Raw genomic sequence first — 12,054 nt, forward strand, 5'->3', positions numbered from 1 at the left:
GTTGTCTAGCCGTGTTGCCGCGTTTAGCCAGGCGTTCGGCACGCTGTTCGTCTCTTTCCTGGGCGATTCGTTTCCTCTTTATCTCGTTCCGATGTCGATTCCAGGCCTCCTCCTGCTTATCAGAATTGTCGTCGTCCATACTGCCGCCTCAACTGTGATTGCGGCACACGCGAGCTCTCCCTTTCAATCCTCCGACATGTTATCAGGCATGCCACTCAGCTGGCGAAGCGAGCGGAGGCGAGCGCGACAGCGAGGAACGCGGTGTGACTGAGGAACGCGGTGTGACGTCATGTGCCTCCTCGGAGCACCGCCACCGCGAAATCGCAAGTTCGCGGCCGGTAAAGCTTTCGCTTTAAAAATGGCCAACCCTTCCCCTACCGGAAAATGGGGGTCAGCGAAGGTTGTCCTGCGTCCACCTGACCTTCATCACGGTTAAGTAACCCACAGGTAACGGTACCCGATTGCTTCGCCAACCCGCTCCCTCACCTCAGGACCTTCTCGTTGCTGTCGGATTGCCTGGGCCCGGGCTGCTCTAGTTCGGCGTTATCGGCGCGCGAGCGCGCGTCACTCGACGCCAAGTACGTCGGAGCGCGTTGGCAGCGTCCAGTTACGTCGGCTGCGCCAGTGCGTCGAACCATTGGTCGAACGTTAGACGCTGTTGTTCTCACCAACCTGATGTAACGTGCACGCGCGCTCATGCTACGTCGGACTATATTTAGCGCTTAACGGCTGGATCGGCACGCCGATGGCCAGCCTTTTCATGGGCGAGTTCTCCGCCGCTTGTCAAGGGATGCATATTCGTCGGGGGAACACACAACCCGTGGCCATCCCATCCGTTTTCCGAGGCTGAACTGCACGGTAACGAAGCCGGCGCAGCGCGGGCGAAAGCCTTTCCTGCCCTTTACCGACCCGGCGGAAGCGAAACGGCTCTGATTGGTTGCGCGCGTTGCGTGAGCGCGCGCCTATGCAGCTTGAATTCTTGCTAATGACTCCCGCTCCGCCACCGGCGCAGCTGTCAACTCGTCAAATTGCCCTATTCCACAGCTGCCCTGTTCTCTCTTCGAGCAGCTGTTATTTTTTTTTTGCTTGACCCCCGTACCCAACCTCAACGAGGAGGTCCACCGCGCAGCGCGATGTCTCAAATTCCGCGCCCGCGCAGAAGGATCCTCTCTTTGTGTTCGAAATCCAATGGAGGCATGGACAGAGAGGGACAGAATGACCAGATACTGTGATACTACAAAATTTTATCAAAAGTCCAGGCGTGTTTATCCACCGCCTGACTTCAAACTCGACAGGGCCAAAGCGCTAGACTGGAGGCAGTTACAAACCAAGACCTTCCCCAACCCCGTCCATCTCAGGAGGATATATCCGGACAGCTACTCAGACGATAACTGCAAACTATGCGGCAGGGCTCTCGCATCTCTTAGACACATTCCCTGGGAATGTGAGGTTATATGGAGAGAAAATGCAGTTTCCCCAGATGAACCTGCGGCGCGATGGATGGCCGCATTGCGCCGCTCAAACCTCCAAAATAAACTATGGGCCATCCAGCAAGCCCGTGAGACGGCGAGGAGACAGGATCTCCGGGCCTCCTCGGGGGCGGCATAGGCCCAAGCCACGAATTTGCCGGATTGACAATAAAGTTGTTACCACCACCACCACCCGGACAACGTCACTTGTGAGCGAATACAAGCTTCGCTTGAAAAGACTTGTTTGGCGCGTCTTCCCGGTTGTATTTTCGCCACCAAACTGGGTCGACTTCAAAGACATTGTCATAAGCGGCCACATAGGTCTTGCGTTGGGGGTCTCACGTCTTGCTGAGCTCGCACGTAATCGCTACGCTAGAAAACGCAGTGCGGGAAATGAACACTGCTTGACGCGATAGCTTTCTTCGGCTCTGGCCCCAAACTTTGTAGTTATTACCTATATTTCTGTCTCGCTCTTCTAATGTGACCTTGACACCCATGTATTTATTTATCTAAATGCATAAAGAAAATACATTTGCAGTGGGTGGTTTCGAACCCGGTTCCACCAGTACAGTAGCCCGATGCTACATCCACTAAGGCACGGTCGCATGCCTGAAGAGGCGGGAAAACAACGCCATTGCGAATTTATCTCGTATCTTTAAGCCACAGCTTAAAAATGCTTGGCGCGTTTGGCGCAACATCACCGGAACGACTAATCCTAGATAAACTGGCTAGTTTACAACACAACAGCTTGCTTTTCTGACTGCAGCGAGGCCACTCGAAACATATCATCAATTCATTTCTGCCCGCCCAATGGCTTCGCCTAAAAACATCAACTGGCTGTCAAAACTACTCTTTTCATTAGGTTAGCTGTATGCATTTTAAGTGCAGTCCTTCCATGTGAATATCTAAAGGGTATACTACAAGTATTTCTGAAGAAAGTTGCGCTCTGACTTCAATAGCTCTGTTACCGCTAGCGCTCCACGCGTGAAGATGATTCAATGTACTTCGAGCTGCCTCATGATGATTGATCGACATCCATGGAGGTTTATACGTTGCGCAAATCCTTTGGGCGTTTTCCTTCGAGACCCACTATGTGCACAGCAATTTTTGTGACTTCCCAACTTTGTTAGGACTTGGTGTTTTTTGGACAATCAGACAGTACGCAATGCACTATCAAAAAGGTTTCTAACGCACTTTTTCAGTGGCCATGTGATATCATTGGGGCATCGCTCTTATGACCACGTGAACAAAGTCGCCAGTTCTTGTAATGGTGCGCCATATACTATACGTCACCTTATATGCACACCATACATTTATACCTCACTCTCAGGAATAGACGCTTCAAGCAGACCATGCAAGGTAACTCATAAACTCGCTTCAGCATAGAGAAGTTCAGATCACTCCACGAATTCCCGTGATCATTTACTTGTGACCCGCTTCCAGCTCCGATTTGTTTGTGGCTTTCAAGTATAGCAGTCAAAACTTGCATGCTGTCTGTGGTTCGAGCCGATGTATACAAAGTGATATAACTTTCGCATTGGCTTGGAAGACAGTCCTTCTTGCAAGGTATGTCACTTCATTGAAGCACTCGAACATTTCCTGCGCTGATCTCTTCAGGCTTCACAGCCTGTTGCCGGCCGTCAGCCGTAGACTTTCAGACTGTCGAGTCTTATCCTCCTGACCTCGACAGACTTAAACGCAAGATGTTTCGAAAACCTTCCCCAGTTATCTCTTACGAAACGACAGGCTTATGTGAAAAACTGTCAGCGTGCTAGCTGTGACTCCCCGGCTATCTTTTTTATGTTTTCTGCACTGTATTTCTCTTCCACTCCGTACGTTAGCGAATCATATTGCTTTTCTATTTAACATCGGAACGATTCTACTAGCATTTTTTTTTCTTTTGGCCATCTCTCCGGAACTATTATAATCTGTCGCGTCATTCAACAGCTTCTAACTTGGTTCGTCGCTGCACCAAATAAGCGATGCTCTAGACGTGCTGGCCGCTTGCAGTAATTTTGTCGGACATACCTGCAAGGGCCAGCTACGGAGTTGTCCATATTATTCCTGGCCCACGCGTCCCAAAATTAATGGCAAGGGTGGGCTTTTCATTTTGCACCTCTTCTGTGGCAGTTATGGCAGATGTGGCAGACAGTGTGCGACACTTGCGCAACAGTGTTGTCCCTTCTCTTAAAAATGGACTTTTCTTCTTTCCCCCGGAGAACCGGAGTTTCGGCGTTTGTCGCCGGTGTCGGTAGAAAGGAAAGACGTGCACATGGCTTCTTTGTTTTCATGGCCTGCTTGTGCAGCTACCCTTTATTGCAATAATCTGTGCCTCCTTTCACGACCCGACGTTCCTTTCAACATCCCGCTGTTATCTCTAAAAAGCTCGAGAGAACGTGTGGGCAGATGAGGCCTAAGTGGGAGATTAGAATTTGCCAAAGGCACTGTACTTCCCGCTGCAGACTCCTTCAATGTTATATATATATATATATATATATATAATTACGAAACAATTTGCTCAGGACGCCTCAACGGTCAGATCCGCTTTAATTTGGCATATTCCACCAATGGTGTCTTGACTAACCCAGATTGACCATCCAGTTATTGTGCGCATCAAGTGATTAAAATTAAAATTATGAAATGGAAATTTAGGCAGGCTTTTAAAAAAGCAGATTGCGCTTTGTCATAGGATCCACAGAACCGCACAAATATTGTTACAAGCACATGTAGCTCGCTAGTTATACTTTCCGTATGCACTAAATGAAAAGAAAATTGAAAAGAGAGTGAGGTGAAAGGACTATATTATGCGAATATGATACGATATATGGAAAAGAGAACAAATACAACCCGTACAACCAATGATAATTATTTGATGAGGCGTTGTGAAAGATGACATAGGGTATTTCAAATATCTTTTGTACCATGCACCTAAAGCTATCTATTTCTGCGATTATCGCACTGAATACTAGCACAATAGAGCTTAGGCATTTCACTACCCTCACGTACCGTAAAACAAACAAAACGTAGGTACAGGGAACACTGGAACACTGTGTGCCGGCGCTGCTATGATTGGCTCTACTGTAAGATTCAAAACATCGCATTCTTCACTATTTCTTTCTATGGATGGGGAAAAACAAAACCGGTTGTAGGTTAGAGTGAGTAGCTTCTAGACGGAGATTACGGAGAGATTCCAGACGGAAAGAGACAAGTGAGAAAGGGCACTTACATAAAGTTCAGGATAACAAGAAAAAACAAAAGTAAACAAAGACATGACAGCAGGCAGTTCTGAAGGTTTGATGGATTCGGATAAGACAGCCTGTGCTGCGAGAGAGCGAAAGGAACATGCCCGTCCTACAAACTGTTCCAAAGTTAGGGAGTTATGTCGAAGGAAGAGTAAATAACAGATATTAGCGTTCGACGCAGAAATGCAGTGGTTCGTGAGACTTTGTAAGGCTAGGAATAGGGTGAACCTATGGTTCCTCGAAAAGGAAACGGGCGTAATGAGCTTCTGATTCAACCTTTCGCGGGAGCAAATGGTCATTAGTCTAGTACGTTTAACGTCACTGAGGTACTAAGTGTCCTTTCACAAATGTGGAAGCTTAGAAGAAGAGTCGTTGGGCTGGCAAACTGATGACTCCGACGCTCTCCACTGCCCTTCCCTCTCACCTTCGCCGCGATGACTGATCTGCGTCCAGCCACTATTTCTAGATCAGACCGTTGTGCGATGCCACCCTCGCGCGTTGCGGTCGCCGAACAGCACGCCTTGCTAAAGCGCCGCGACCAAAGAACGAGTTTGTGAATCGGGTTTGTTGTTATGTCACTACGAAAGTGTTTAACAGGATGCAGTATGTGCCGTGTTCTTTATCTTTTTTTATTTGGTTGGTGACCATATAACGGTTCGGTAACCTTGGGCACGTTTTGTGATTAAAGAAGCCGTCAGTGTGCAAAGCCAATGATTACGCGAGGTATCTTCCGATGAAAAGGCTTCATTGGACTTTATTCAGTATTTTCTCTCATCATACAAAGCATACATACACCATACTTCGGGCGTTGGTATGAAAATTCGTTGTTACGGAGAAATAGTTTTTCATAGCATCTACGCAATCAGGTTGGTTGAAATATATTACAGTTATAGAAGAAAGTTCAAACCTACTGACTCTGGGCCGCACAGATTTCTTTAAGCTAGAATATATATACATATGTATATTTTCCTAAAAACTGATAAGAATGCCATCGTAATTAGGATTCTGCAATTCAATATCGCTAATCTGTAAACTGCTCCTATCGAGAAAAAGGAAGTCACAAAATTATTGCAGTGTGCTGCACTTTGAATAATGCCGACGATTGGCTAACACAAATTCAGCGTAACTCGCATAGACAATTCAACAAATCTACGTTTCTCTAAATAATTTCATAACATTTTCAGATGGTTAACACTTGGTTTCCAGAATTGCGGCACGTTTATCTTAAACCGATTTGTAAAGTTTGTGCTCTCTTCATTGCTATGTTTTAAATTTCTTAGAATTCTTGTATTATGTTTTAGCCATAATTGAGATTTTGCTTCCAATTCTTCTCACGATTTAGCAATTTCGTTTAAATGCAACAAATTTTACCCGAATCGGCTCAGCACTGGTGCAGTGAGGACATTTATGCCTATCAGTTGCATCTGAATTGGCCAATCTGCCTTGGTGCCGAAGTAAACATTCCCTTTAAGCAGGCAGTCTCTGTTTTCACGTATTCGTGATTTGAAATCGAGTAGTAATATGCCAGCATTTTTTATCTCCTTTCATAGTGATGTGGAAGACTATGCGTTGATCGTGGCAGGTGCATAATAAAGGAGGCAACTTTTTGATTCTAGTTCAAACAAATCGATATGATATGAAAGCAAACACCAGGAGAAGAGCATGCAAAAATGCCATAATGAAAGCTTGAAATGGAGAACAGAAGCCACCGTAACTGCGACGAGACGGCCGGGGATCCACAAGAAAAGAGTAAATATCTGCCTATTATCTTATTTATCGCCTAAAGAGGCTTCGGGGTACGCGTGGGGAGTGATCAAAGCCAAGATCCAGTGGTCTCGAGAACTTATTTTAGATCACAAAAACGGTATTTTCATGGGCTATACCCATACCAGTTTTTCAATTTGTCGAGAAACTTATTATCTGCCTATTCTCTTATTTGTCGCCTAAAAAGGCGTCAGAATATGCGTGGGGATTGATTTAGGCGAAGATACAGTGCCCTCGAGAGAACTTGTATTAGGTCGCAAAAACGATATTTTCATGGGCTATGACCTATAGGATTTTCACAGCCTTACCATTTTTTCAATTTTTCGGGAAAATTAATATCTGCCTATTCTCTTATTTTTCGCCTAAAAAGGCGTCAGAATATGCGTGGAGATTCATTTAAGTGAAGAAACAGTGCCCTCGAGAGAACTTATTTTAAGTCGCAAAAACGATATTTCATTTTTCGATACCATTTTTTCAATTTTTCGGGAAAATTCATATCTGCCTATTCTCTTATTTGTCGCCTAAAAACGCGTCAGAATATGCGTTGGGATTGATCTAAGCGAAGATACAGCGCCCTCGAGAGATTATTTTAGGTCGCAAAAACGATATTTTCATGGGCTATAGCCTGACCATTTTTTCAATTTTTCGGGAAAATTAATGTCTGCCTATTCTCTTATTTGTCGCCTAAAAACGCGTCAGAATATGCGTCGGGATAGATCTAAGCGAAGATACAGTGCCCTCGAGAGAACTTATTTTAGGTCCCAAAAAGGATATTTTCATGGGCTATAACTTACCATTTTTTCAATTTTTCGGGAAAATTATTATCTGCCTATTCTCTTATTTGTCGCCTAAAAACGCGTCAGAATATGCGTGGGGATTGATCTAAGCGAAGATACAGTGCCCTCGAGAGAACTTATTTTAGGTCGGAAAAACGATATTTTCATGGGCTATAGCCTTACCATTTTTTCAATTTTTCGGGAAAATTATTATCTGCCTATTCTCTTATTTGTCGCCTAAAAACGCGTCAGAATATGCGTGGGGATTGATCTAAGCGAAGTTACAGAGTCCTCGAGAGAACTTATTTTAGGTCGCAAAAACGATATTTTCATGGGCCTTACCTTTTTTTCAATTTTTCGGGAAAATTATTATCTGCCTATTCTCTTATTTGTCGCCTAAAAACCCGTCAGAATATGCGTGGGGATTGACCTAAGCGAAGTTACAGTGCCCTGGAGAGAAATTATTTCAGGTCGCAAAAACGATATTTTCATAGGCTATATAGCCTTACCATTTTTCAATTTTTTGGGAAAATTAATATCTGCCTATTGTCTTATTTGTCGCCTAAAAACGCGTCAGAATATGCGTGGGGATTGACCTAAGCGAAGATACAGTGCCCTGGACAGAAATTATTTTAGGTCGCAAAAACGATATTTTCATGGGCTATAGCCTTACCATTTTTTCAATTTTTCGGGAAAATTAATATCTGCCTACTGTCTTATTTTTCGCCTAAAAACGCGTCAGAATATGCGTGGGGATTGAACTAAGCGAAGATACAGTGCCCTGGACAGAAATTATTTAAGGTCGCAAAAACGATAATTTCATGGGCTATAGCTTTACCGTTTTTTCAATTTTTCGGGAAAATAAATATCTGCCTATTCTCTTATTTTTCGCATAAAAAGGCGTCAAAATATGGTTGGGGATTGATCTAAGCGAAGTTACAGTGGACTCGACAGAACTTATTTTAGGTCGCAAAAACGATATTTTCATGGGCCTATTCCATTTTTTCAATTTTTCGGGAAAATTAATATCTGCCTATTCTCTTATTTGTCGCCTAAAAACGCGTCAGAATATGCGTGGGGATTGATCTAAGCGAAGATACAGTGCCCTCGAGAGAACTTATTTTAGGTCGCAAAAACGATATTTTCATGGGCTTTAGCCTTACCATTTTTTCATTTTTTTGGGAAAATTATTATCTGCCTATTCTCTTATTTGTCGCCTAAAAACGCGTAAGAATATGCGTGGGGATTGACCTAAGCGAAGATACAGTGCCCTCGAGAGAAATTAGTTTAGGTCGCGAAAACGATAATTTCATGGGCTATAGCCTTACCATTTTTTCAATTTTTTGGGAAAATAATATCTGACTATTCTCTTATTTGTCGCCTAAAAACGCGTCAGAATATGCGTGGGGATTGATCTAAGCGAAGATACAGAGTCCTCGAGAGAACTTATTTTAGGTCGCAAAAACGATATTTTCATGGGCCTTACATTTTTTTCAATTTTTCGGGAAAATTATAATCTGCCTATTCTCTTATTTGTCGCCTAAAAACCCGTCAGAATATGCGTGGGGATTGACCTAAGCGAAGTTACAGTGCCCTGGAGAGAAATTATTTCAGGTCGCAAAAACGATATTTTCATAGGCTATATAGCCTTACCATTTTTCAATTTTTTGGGAAAATTAATATCTGCCTATTGTCTTATTTGTCGCCTAAAAACGCGTCAGAATATGCGTGGGGATTGACCTAAGCGAAGATACAGTGCCCTGGACAGAAATTATTTTAGGTCGCAAAAACGATATTTTCATGGGCTATAGCCTTACCATTTTTTCAATTTTTCGGGAAAATTATTATCTGCCTATTCTCTTATTTGTCGCCTAAAAACGCGTCAAAATATGCGTGGGGATTGATCTAAGCGAAGATGGAGTGCCCTCGAGAGAACTTATTTTAGGTCGCAAAAACGATATTTTCATAGGCTATAGCCTTACCATTTTTCAATTTTTTGGGGAAAATTAATATCTGCCTATTCTCTTATTTGTCGCCTAAAAATGCGTAAGAATATGCGTGGGGATTGACCTAAGCGAAGATACAGTGCCCTCGAGAGAAATTATATTAGGTCGCTAAAACGATAATTTCATGGGCTATAGCCTTACCATTTTTTCAATTTTTCGGGAAAATTATTATCTGCCTATTCTCTTATTTGTCGCCTATAAACGCGTCAGAATATGCGTGGGGATTGACCTAAGCGAAGTTACAGTGCCCTGGAGAGAAATTATTTCAGGTCGCAAAAACGATATTTTCATGGGCTATAGCCTTACCTTTTTTTCAATTTTTCAGGAAAATTATTATCTGCCTATTCTCTTATTTGTCGCCTAAAAACCCGTCAGAATATGCATGGGGATTGACCTAAGCGAAGTTACAGTGCCCTGGAGAGAAATTATTTCAGGTCGCAAAAACGATATTTTCATAGGCTATAAAGCCTTACCATTTTTCAATTTTTTGGGAAAATAATATCTGCCTATTCTCTTATTTGTCGCCTAAAACGCGTCAGAATATGCGTGGGGATTGATCAAAGCGAAGATGGAGTGCCCTCGAGAGAACTTATTTTAGGTCGCAAAAACGGTATTTTCATGGGCTATAGCCTTACCATTTTTCAATTTTTTTGGGAAAATTAATATCTGCCTATTCTCTTATTTGTCGCCTAAAAACGCGTAAGAATATGCGTGGGGATTGATCTAAGCGAAGATACAGAGTCCTCGAGAGATTATTTTAGGTCGCAAAAACGATATTTTCATGGGCTATAGCCTGACCATTTTTTCAATTTTTCGGGAAAATTAAAGTCTGCCTATTCTCTTATTTGTCGGCTAAAAACGCGTCAGAATATGCGTCGGGATAGATCTAAGCGAAGATACAGTGCCCTCGAGAGAACTTATTTTAGGTCCCAAAAACGATATTTTCATGGGCTATACCTTACCATTTTTTCAATTTTTCGAGAAAATTATTATCTGTCAATTTTCTTAGTTTTCGCCTAAAAAGGCGTCAGAATGTGCGTGGGGATTGATCTAAGCGAAGATACAGTGCCCTCGAGAGAAATTATTTTAGGTCGCAAAAACGATATTTTCATGGGCTATAGCCTTACCATTTTTTCAATTTTTCGGGAAAATTATTATCTGCCTATTCTCTTATTTGTCGCCTAAAAGCCCGTCAGAATATGCGTGGGGATTGACCTAAGCGAAGATACTTTGCCCTCGAGAGAAATTATTTTAGGTCGCAAAAACGATAATTTCTTGGGCTATAGCCTTACCATTTTTTCAATTTTTCGGGAAAATTAATATCTGCCTACTGTCTTATTTTTCGCCTAAAAACGCGTCAGAATATGCGTGGGGATTGACCTAAGCGAAGATACAGTGCCTGGACAGAAATTATTTAAGGTCGCAAAAACGATAATTTCATGGGCTATAGCTTTACCGTTTTTTCAATTTTTCGGGAAAATAAATATCTGCCTATTCTCTTATTTTTCGCATAAAAAGGCGTCAAAATATGGTTGGGGATTGATCTAAGCGAAGTTACAGTGAACTCGACAGAACTTATTTTAGGTCGCAAAAACGATATTTTCATGGGCCTATTCCATTTTTTCAATTTTTCGGGAGAATTAATATCTGCCTATTGTCTTATTTGGCGCCTAAAAACGCGTCAGAATATGCGTGGGGATTGACCTAAGCGAAGATACAGTGCCCTGGACAGAAATTATTTTAGGTCGCAAAAACGATAATTTCATGGGCTATAGCCTTACCAGTTTTTCAATTTTTCGGGAAAATTATTATCTGCCTATTCTCTTATTTGTCGCCTAAAAACGCGACAGAATATGCGTGGGGATTGACCTAAGCGAAGTTACAGTGCCCTGGAGAGAAATTATTTCAGGTCGCAAAAACGATATTTTCATAGGCTATATAGCCTTACCATTTTTCAATTTTTTGGGAAAATTAATATCTGCCTATTGTCTTATTTGTCGCCTAAAAACGCGTCAGAATATGCGTGGGGATTGACCTAAGCGAAGATACAGTGCCCTGGACAGAAATTATTTTAGGTCGCAAAAACGATATTTTCATGGGCTATAGCCTTACCATTTTTTCAATTTTTCGGGAAAATTAATATCTGCCTACTGTCTTATTTTTCGCCTAAAAACGCGTCAGAATATGCGTGGGGATTGAACTAAGCGAAGATACAGTGCCCTGGACAGAAATTATTTAAGGTCGCAAAAACGATAATTTCATGGGCTATAGCTTTACCGTTTTTTCAATTTTTCGGGAAAATAAATATCTGCCTATTCTCTTATTTTTCGCATAAAAAGGCGTCAAAATATGGTTGGGGATTGATCTAAGCGAAGTTACAGTGGACTCGACAGAACTTATTTTAGGTCGCAAAAACGATATTTTCATGGGCCTATTCCATTTTTTCAATTTTTCGGGAAAATTAATATCTGCCTATTCTCTTATTTGTCGCCTAAAAACGCGTCAGAATATGCGTGGGGATTGATCTAAGCGAAGATACAGTGCCCTCGAGAGAACTTATTTTAGGTCGCAAAAACGATATTTTCATGGGCTTTAGCCTTACCATTTTTTCATTTTTTTGGGAAAATTATTATCTGCCTATTCTCTTATTTGTCGCCTAAAAACGCGTAAGAATATGCGTGGGGATTGACCTAAGCGAAGATACAGTGCCCTCGAGAGAAATTAGTTTAGGTCGCGAAAACGATAATTTCATGGGCTATAGCCTTACCATTTTTTCAATTTTTTGGGAAAATAATAT

The sequence above is a fragment of the Dermacentor variabilis genome, chromosome 5 (assembly GCF_050947875.1).
Source record: "Dermacentor variabilis isolate Ectoservices chromosome 5, ASM5094787v1, whole genome shotgun sequence".
Classification (NCBI taxonomy): domain Eukaryota; kingdom Metazoa; phylum Arthropoda; class Arachnida; order Ixodida; family Ixodidae; genus Dermacentor; species Dermacentor variabilis.